An 8,924-nucleotide genomic window follows, 5' to 3' on the forward strand; every position below is an offset into this window, starting at 1 on the left:
GGTAGGAGAGACAGGAGCAGTATGGAGGGATGGGAAGAGGTAGGAGAGGCAGGAGCAGTATGGAGGGTTATGAAGAGGTAGGAGTGGAAGGAGCAGTATGGAGGGATGGGAAGAGGTAGGAGAGGTGGGAGCAGTATGGAGGGATGGGAAGAGGTAGGAGAAGCAGGAGCAGTATGGAGGGATGGGAAGAGGTAGGAGAGGCGGGAGCAGTATGGAGGGATGGGAAGAGGTAGGAGAGAGAGGAGCAGTATGGAGGGATGGGAAGAGGTAGGAGAGAGAGGAGCAGTATGGAGGGATGGGAAGAGGTAGGAGAGAGAGGAGCAGTATGGAGGGATGGGAAGAGGTAGGAGAGGGAGGAGCAGTATGGAGGGATGGGAAGAGGTAGGAGAGGGAAGAGCAGAATGGAGGGATGGGAAGAGGTAGGAGAGGTGGAAGCAGTATGGAGGGATGGGAAGAGGTAGGAGAGAGAGGCGCAGTATGGAGGGATGGGAAGAGGTAGGAGAGGGAGGAGCAGTATGGAGGGATGGGAAGAGGTAGGAGAGGAAGGAGCAGTATGGAGGGATGGGAAGAGGTAGGAGAGGCAGGAGCAGTATGGAGGGATGGGAAGAGGTAGGAGAGGGAGGAGCAGTATGGAGGGATGGGAAGAGGTAGGAGAGGCAGGAGCAGTATGGAGGGATGGGAAGAGGTAGGAGAGGCAGGAGCAGTATGGAGGGATGGGAAGAGGTAGGAGAGAGAGGAGCAGTATGGAGGGATGGGAAGAGGTAGGAGAGAGAGGAGCAGTATGGAGGGATGGGAAGAGGTAGGAGAGAGAGGAGCAGTATGGAGGGATGGAAAGAGGTAGGAGAGGGAAGAGCAGTATGGAGGGATGGGAAGATGTAGGAGAGAGAGGAGCAGTATGGAGGAATGGGAAGAGGTAGGAGAGAGAGGAGCAGTATGGAGGAATGAGAAGAGGTAGGAGAGGCGGGAGCGGTATGGAGGGATGGGAAGAGGTAGGAGAGAGAGGAGCAGTATGGAGGAATGGGAAGAGGTAGGAGAGGCGGGAGCAGTTTGGAGGGATGGGAAGATGTAGGAGAGAGAGGAGCAGTATGGAGGAATGGGAAGAGGTAGGAGAGGCGGGAGCAGTTTGGAGGGATGGGAAGATGTAGGAGAGAGAGGAGCAGTATGGAGGAATGGGAAGAGGTAGGAGAGAGAGGAGCAGTATGGAGGAATGAGAAGAGGTAGGAGAGGCGGGAGCGGTATGGAGGGATGGGAAGAGGTAGGAGAGAGAGGAGCAGTATGGAGGAATGGGAAGAGGTAGGAGAGGCGGGAGCGGTATGGAGGGATGGGAAGAGGTAGGAGAGAGAGGAGCAGTATGGAGGTATGGGAAGAAGTAGGAGAGGCGGGAGCAGTATGGAGGGATGGGAAGAGGTAGGAGAGGCGGGAGCGGTATGGAGGGATGGGAAGAGGTAGGAGAGAGAGGAGCAGTATGGAGGGATGGGAAGAAGTAGGAGAGGCGGGAGCAGTATGAAGGGATGGGAAGAGGTAGGAGAGAGAGGAGCAGTATGGAGGGATGGGAAGAGGTAGGAGAGAGAGGAGCAGTATGGAGGAACGGGAAGAGGTAGGAGAGGCAGGAGCGGTATGGAGGGATGGGAAGAGGTAGGAGAGAGAGGAGCAGTATGGAGGAATGGGAAGAGGTAGGAGAGGCGGGAGCGGTATGGAGGGATGGGAAGAGGTAGGAGAGAGAGGAGCAGTTTGGAGGGATGGGAAGATGTAGGAGAGAGAGGAGCAGTATGGAGGAATGGGAAGAGGTAGGAGAGAGAGGAGCAGTATGGAGGAATGAGAAGAGGTAGGAGAGGCGGGAGCGGTATGGAGGGATGGGAAGAGGTAGGAGAGAGAGGAGCAGTATGGAGGAATGGGAAGAGGTAGGAGAGGCGGGAGCGGTATGGAGGGATGGGAAGAGGTAGGAGAGAGAGGAGCAGTATGGAGGGATGGGAAGAAGTAGGAGAGGCGGGAGCAGTATGGAGGGATGGGAAGAGGTAGGAGAGAGAGGAGCAGTATGGAGGGATGGGGAAGAGGTAGGAGAGAGAGGAGCAGTATGGAGGAACGGGAAGAGGTAGGAGAGGCAGGAGCGGTATGGAGGGATGGGAAGAGGTAGGAGAGAGAGAAGCAGTATGGAGGAATGGGAAGAGGTAGGAGAGGCGGGAGCGGTATGGAGGGATGGGAAGAGGTAGGAGAGAGAGGAGCAGTATGGAGGGATGGGAAGAAGTAGGAGAGGCGGGAGCAGTATGGAGGGATGGGAAGAGGTAGGAGAGAGAGGAGCAGTATGGAGGGATGGAAAGAGGTAGGAGAGGGAAGAGCAGTATGGAGGGATGGGAAGAGGTAGGAGAGAGAGGAGCAGTATGGAGGGATGGGAAGATGTAGGAGAGGGAGGAGCAGTATGGAGGGATGGGAAGAGGTAAGAGAGGCGGGAGCAGTATGGAGGGATGGGAAGAGGTAAGAGAGGCGGGAGCGGTATGGAGGGATGGGAAGAGGTAGGAGAGGCTGGAGCAGTATGGAGGGATGGGAAGAGGTAGGAGAGGCTGGAGCAGTATGGCGGGATGGTAAGAGGTAGGAGAGAGAGGAGCAGTATGGAGGAATGGGAAGAAGTAGGAGAGGTAGTCGCAGTATGGAGGGATGGGAAGAGGTAGGAGTGGGAGGAGCAGTATGGAGAGATGGGAAGAGGTAGGAGAGGCAGGAGCAGTATGAAGGGATGGGAAGAGGTAGGAGTGGGAGGAGCAGTATGGAGGGATGGGAAGAGGTAGGAGAGGCGGGAGCAGTATGGAGAGATGGGAAGAGGTAGGAGAGGCGGGAGCAGTATGGAGGGATGGGAAGAGGTAGGAGAGAGAGGCGCAGTATGGAGGGATGGGAAGAGGTAGGAGAGGCAGGAGCAGTATGAAGGGATGGGAAGAGGTAGGAGAGGCGGGAGCAGTATGGAGAGATGGGAAGAGGTAGGAGAGGGAGGAGCAGTATGGAGGGATGGGAAGAGGTAGGAGAGGCAGGAGCAGTATGAAGGGATGGGAAGAGGTAGGAGAGGCGGGAGCAGTATGGAGAGATGGGAAGAGGTAGGAGAGGCTGGAGCAGTATGGAGGGATGGAAAGAGGTAGGAGAGGCAGGAGCAGTATGGAGGGATGGGGAGAGGGAGGAGCAGTATGGAGGGATGGGAAGAGGTAGGAGAGGGAGGAGCAGTATGGAGGGATGGGAAGAGGTAGGAAAGGCAGGAGCAGTATGGAGGGATGGGAAGAGGTAGGAGAGGGAGGAGCAGTATGGAGGGATGCGAAGAGGTAGGAGAGAGGAGCAGTATGGAGGGATGGGAAGAGGTAGGAGAGGTGGGAGCAGTATGGAGGGATGGGAAGAGGTAGGAGAGGCAGGAGCAGTATGGAGGGATGGGAAGAGGTAGGAGAGGGAAGAGCAGTATGGAGGGATGGGAAGAGGTAGGAGAGGCGGGAGCAGTATGGAGGGATGGGAAGAGGTAGGAGAGGGAAGAGCAGTATGGAGGGATGGGAAGAGGTAGGAGAGGCAGGAGCAGTATGGAGGGATGGGGAGAGGGAGGAGCAGTATGGAGGGATGGGAAGAGGTAGGAGAGGGAGGAGCAGTATGGAGGGATGGGAAGAGGTAGGAAAGGCAGGAGCAGTATGGAGGGATGGGAAGAGGTAGGAGAGGCAGGAGCAGTATGGAGGGATGGGAAGAGGTAGGAGAGGGAAGAGCAGTATGGAGGGATGGGAAGAGGTAGGAGAGGTGGGAGCAGTATGGAGGGATGGGAAGAGGTAGGAGAGGCGGGAGCAGTATGGAGGGATGGGAAAAGGTAGGAGAGAGAGGAGCAGTATGGAGGAATGGGAAGAGGTAGGAGAGGGAGGAGCAGTATGGAGGGATGGGAAGAGGTAGGAGAGGGAGGAGCAGTATGGAGTAATGGGAAGAGGTAGGAGAGGGAGGAGCAGTATGGAGGGATGGGAAGAGGTAGGAGAGGGAGGAGCAGTATGGAGTAATGGGAAGAGGTAGGAGAGGCAGGAGCAGTATGGAGGGATGGGAAGAGGTAGGAGAGGTGGGAGCAGTATGAAGGGATGGGAAGAGGTAGGAGAGGCGGGAGCACTATGGAGGGATGGGAAGAGGTAGGAGAGGCAGGAGCAGTATGGAGGGATGGGAAGAGGTAGGAGAGAGAGGAGCAGTATGGAGGAATGGGAAGATGTAGGAGAGAGAGGAGCAGTATGGAGGGATGGGAAGAGGTAGGAGAGAGAGGAGCAGTATGGAGGGATGGGAAGAAGTAGGAGAGGCGGGAGCGGTATGGAGGGATGGGAAGAGGTAGGAGAGAGAGGAGCAGTATGGAGGGATGGAAAGAGGTAGGAGAGGGAAGAGCAGTATGGAGGGATGGGAAGATGTAGGAGAGAGAGGAGCAGTATGGAGGGATGGGAAGAGGTAGGAGAGGGAGGAGCAGTATGGAGGGATGGGAAGAGGTAGGAGAGGGAGGAGCAGTATGGAGGGATGGGAAGAGGTAGGAGAGGGAGGAGCAGTATGGAGGGATGGGAAGAGGTAGGAGAGAGGAGCAGTATGGAGGGATGGGAAGAGGGAGGAGCAGTATGGAGGTTTGGGAAGAGGGAGGAGCAGTATGGAGGGATGGGAAGAGGTAGGAGAGGGAGGAGCAGTATGGAGGGATGGGAAGAGGTAGGAGAGGGAGGAGCAGTATGGAGGGATGGGAAGAGGTAGGAGAGAGGAGCAGTATGGAGGGATGGGAAGAGGTAGGAGAGGCGGGAGCAGTATGGAGGGATGGGAAGAGGTAGGAGAGGCGGGAGCGGTATGGAGGGATGGGAAGAGGTAGGAGAGGCGGGAGCAGTATGGAGGGATGGGAAGAGGTAGGAGAGGGTGGAGCAGTATGGAGGGATGGGAAGAGGTAGGAGAGAGAGGAGCAGTATGGAGGGATGGGAAGAGGGAGGAGCAGTATAGAGGGATGGGAAGAGGTAGGAGAGGCGGGAGCGGTATGGAGGGATGGGAAGAGGTAGGAGAGGCTGGAGCAGTATGGAGGGATGGGAAGAGGTAGGAGAGAGAGGAGCAGTATGGAGGGATGGGAAGAGGTAGGAGTGGGAGGAGCAGTATGGAGAGATGGGAAGAGGTAGGAGAGGCAGGAGCAGTATGGAGGGATGGGAAGAGGTAGGAGAGAGGAGCAGTATGGAGGGATGGGAAGAGGTAGGAGAGGGAGGAGCAATATGGAGGGATGGGAAGAGGTAGGAGAGGGAAGAGCAGTATGAAGGGACGGGAAGAGGTAGGAGTGGGAGGAGCAGTATGGAGAGATGGGAAGAGGTAGGAGAGGCAGGAGCAGTATGGAGGGTTGGGAAGAGGTAGGAGAGAGGAGCAGTATGGAGGGATGGGAAGAGGTAGGAGAGAGGAGCAGTATGGAGGGATGGGAAGAGGTAGGAGAGGCAGGAGCAGTATGGAGGGATGGGAAGAGGTAGGAGAGGCAGGAGCAGTATGGAGGGATGGGAAGAGGTCGGAGAGGTGGGAGCAGTATGGAAGGATGGGAAGAGGTAGGAGAGAGGAGCAGTATGGAGGGATGGGAAGAGGTAGGAGAGACAGGAGCGGTATGGAGGGATGGGAAGAGGTAGGAGAGGCAGGAGCAGTATGGAGGGATGGGAAGAGGTAGGAGAGGCAGGAGCAGTATGGAGGGATGGGAAGAGGTAGGAGAGGTGGGATCAGTATGGAGGGATGGGAAGAGGTAGGAGAGAGAGGAGCAGTATGGAGGGATGGGAAGAGGTAGGAGAGACAGGAGCGGTATGGAGGGATGGGAAGAGGTAGGAGAGACAGGAGCAGTATGGAGGGATGGGAAGAGGTAGGAGAGACAGGAGCGGTATGGAGGGATGGGAAGAGGTAGGAGAGACAGGAGCAGTATGGAGGGATGGGAAGAGGTAGAAGAGGCGGGATCAGTATGGAGGGATGGGAAGAGGTGGGAGAGGCAGGAGCGGTATGGAGGGATGGGAAGAGGTAGGAGAGGCGGGATCAGTATGGAGGGATGGGAAGAGGTAGGAGAGGCAGGAGCAGTATGGAGGGATGGGAAGAGGTAGGAGAGGCGGGAGCAGTATGGAGGGATGGGAAGAGGTAGGAGAGGGAGGAGCAGTATGGAGGGATGGCAAGAGGTAGGAGAGGCGGGAGCAGTATGGAGGGATGGGAAGAGGTAGGAGAGAGAGGAGCAGTATGGAGGGATGGGAAGAGGTAGGAGAGGCGGGAGCAGTATGGAGGGATGGCAAGAGGTAGGAGAGGGAGGAGCAGTATGGAAGGATGGGAAGAGGTAGGAGAGGCGGGATCAGTATGGAGGGATGGGAAGAGGTAGGAGAGACAGGAGCGGTATGGAGGGATGGGAAGAGGTAGGAGAGGCAGGAGCAGTATGGTGGGATGGGAAGAGGTAGGAGAGGCGGGAGCAGTATGGAGGGATGGGAAGAGGTAGGAGAGACAGGATCGGTATGGAGGGATGGGAAGAGGTAGGAGAGAGAGGAGCAGTATGGAGGGATGGGAAGAGGTAGGAGAGAGAGCAGCAGTATGGAGGGATGGGAAGACGTATGAGAGGCGGGAGCAGTATGGAGGGATGGGAAGAGGTAGGAGAGAAAGGAGCAGTATGGAGGAATGGGAAGGGGTAGGAGAGGCAGGAGCAGTATGGAAGGATGGGAAGAGGTAGGAGAGGGAAGAGCAGTATGGAGGGATGGGAAGAGGTAGGAGAGAGAGGAGCAGTATGGAGGGATGGGAAGAGGTAGGAGAGGGAAGAGCAGTATGGAGGGATGGGAAGATGTAGGAGAGAGAGGAGCAGTATGGAGGAATGGGAAGAGGTATGAGAGGCAGGAGCAGTAGAGAGGGATGGGAAGAGGTAGGAGAGGCAGGAGCGGTATGGAGGGATGGGAAGAGGTAGGAGAGGCAGGAGCAGTATGGAGGTTTGGGAAGAGGGAGGAGCAGTATGGAGGGATGGGAAGAGGTAGGAGAGGGAGGAGCAGTATGGAGAGATGGGAAGAGGTAGGAGAGGCAGGAGCAGTATGGAGGGATGGGAAGAGGTAGGAGAGAGGAGCAGTATGGAGGGATGGGAAGAGGTAGGAGAGAGGAGCAGTATGGAGGTATGGGAAGAGGTAGGAGAGGCAGGAGCAGTATGGAGGGATGGGAAGAGGTAGGAGAGGCAGGAGCAGTATGGAGGAATGGGAAGAGGTAGGAGAGGCAGGAGCAGTATGGAGGGATGGGAAGAAGTAGGAGAGGCAGGAGCAGTATGGAGGGATGGGAAGAGGTAGGAGAGAGGAGCAGTATGGAGGGATGGGAAGAGGTAGGAGAGGGAGGAGCAGTATGGAGGGATGGGAAGAGGTAGGAGAGGGAAGAGCAGTATGGAGAGATGGGAAGAGGTAGGAGAGGCAGGAGCAGTATGGAGGGATGGGAAGGGGTAGGAGAGAGGAGCAGTATGGAGGGATGGGAAGAGGTAGGAGAGAGAGGAGCAGTATGGAGGGATGGAAAGAGGTAGGAGAGGGAAGAGCAGTATGGAGGGATGGGAAGATGTAGGAGAGAGAGGAGCAGTATGGAGGGATGGGAAGAGGTAGGAGAGGGAGGAGCAGTATGGAGGGATGGGAAGAGGTAGGAGAGGGAGGAGCAGTATGGAGGGATGGGAAGAGGTAGGAGAGGGAGGAGCAGTATGGAGGGATGGGAAGAGGTAGGAGAGAGGAGCAGTATGGAGGGATGGGAAGAGGGAGGAGCAGTATGGAGGTTTGGGAAGAGGGAGGAGCAGTATGGAGGGATGGGAAGAGGTAGGAGAGGGAGGAGCAGTATGGAGGGATGGGAAGAGGTAGGAGAGGGAGGAGCAGTATGGAGGGATGGGAAGAGGTAGGAGAGAGGAGCAGTATGGAGGGATGGGAAGAGGTAGGAGAGGCGGGAGCAGTATGGAGGGATGGGAAGAGGTAGGAGAGGCGGGAGCGGTATGGAGGGATGGGAAGAGGTAGGAGAGGGTGGAGCAGTATGGAGGGATGGGAAGAGGTAGGAGAGAGAGGAGCAGTATGGAGGGATGGGAAGAGGGAGGAGCAGTATAGAGGGATGGGAAGAGGTAGGAGAGGCGGGAGCGGTATGGAGGGATGGGAAGAGGTAGGAGAGGCTGGAGCAGTATGGAGGGATGGGAAGAGGTAGGAGAGAGAGGAGCAGTATGGAGGGATGGGAAGAGGTAGGAGTGGGAGGAGCAGTATGGAGAGATGGGAAGAGGTAGGAGAGGCAGGAGCAGTATGGAGGGATGGGAAGAGGTAGGAGAGAGGAGCAGTATGGAGGGATGGGAAGAGGTAGGAGAGGGAGGAGCAATATGGAGGGATGGGAAGAGGTAGGAGAGGAAGAGCAGTATGAAGGGACGGGAAGAGGTAGGAGTGGGAGGAGCAGTATGGAGAGATGGGAAGAGGTAGGAGAGGCAGGAGCAGTATGGAGGGTTGGGAAGAGGTAGGAGAGAGGAGCAGTATGGAGGGATGGGAAGAGGTAGGAGAGAGGAGCAGTATGGAGGGATGGGAAGAGGTAGGAGAGGCAGGAGCAGTATGGAGGGATGGGAAGAGGTAGGAGAGGCAGGAGCAGTATGGAGGGATGGGAAGAGGTCGGAGAGGTGGGAGCAGTATGGAAGGATGGGAAGAGGTAGGAGAGAGGAGCAGTATGGAGGGATGGGAAGAGGTAGGAGAGACAGGAGCGGTATGGAGGGATGGGAAGAGGTAGGAGAGGCAGGAGCAGTATGGAGGGATGGGAAGAGGTAGGAGAGGCAGGAGCAGTATGGAGGGATGGGAAGAGGTAGGAGAGGTGGGATCAGTATGGAGGGATGGGAAGAGGTAGGAGAGAGAGGAGCAGTATGGAGGGATGGGAAGAGGTAGGAGAGACAGGAGCGGTATGGAGGGATGGGAAGAGGTAGGAGAGAAAGGAGCAGTATGGAGGGATGG

This window comes from Staurois parvus, unplaced genomic scaffold (genome assembly GCF_062004578.1).
Source record: "Staurois parvus isolate SC_StPar_1 unplaced genomic scaffold, SC_StPar_1.0 ptg001714l, whole genome shotgun sequence".
Lineage (NCBI taxonomy): Eukaryota > Metazoa > Chordata > Amphibia > Anura > Ranidae > Staurois > Staurois parvus.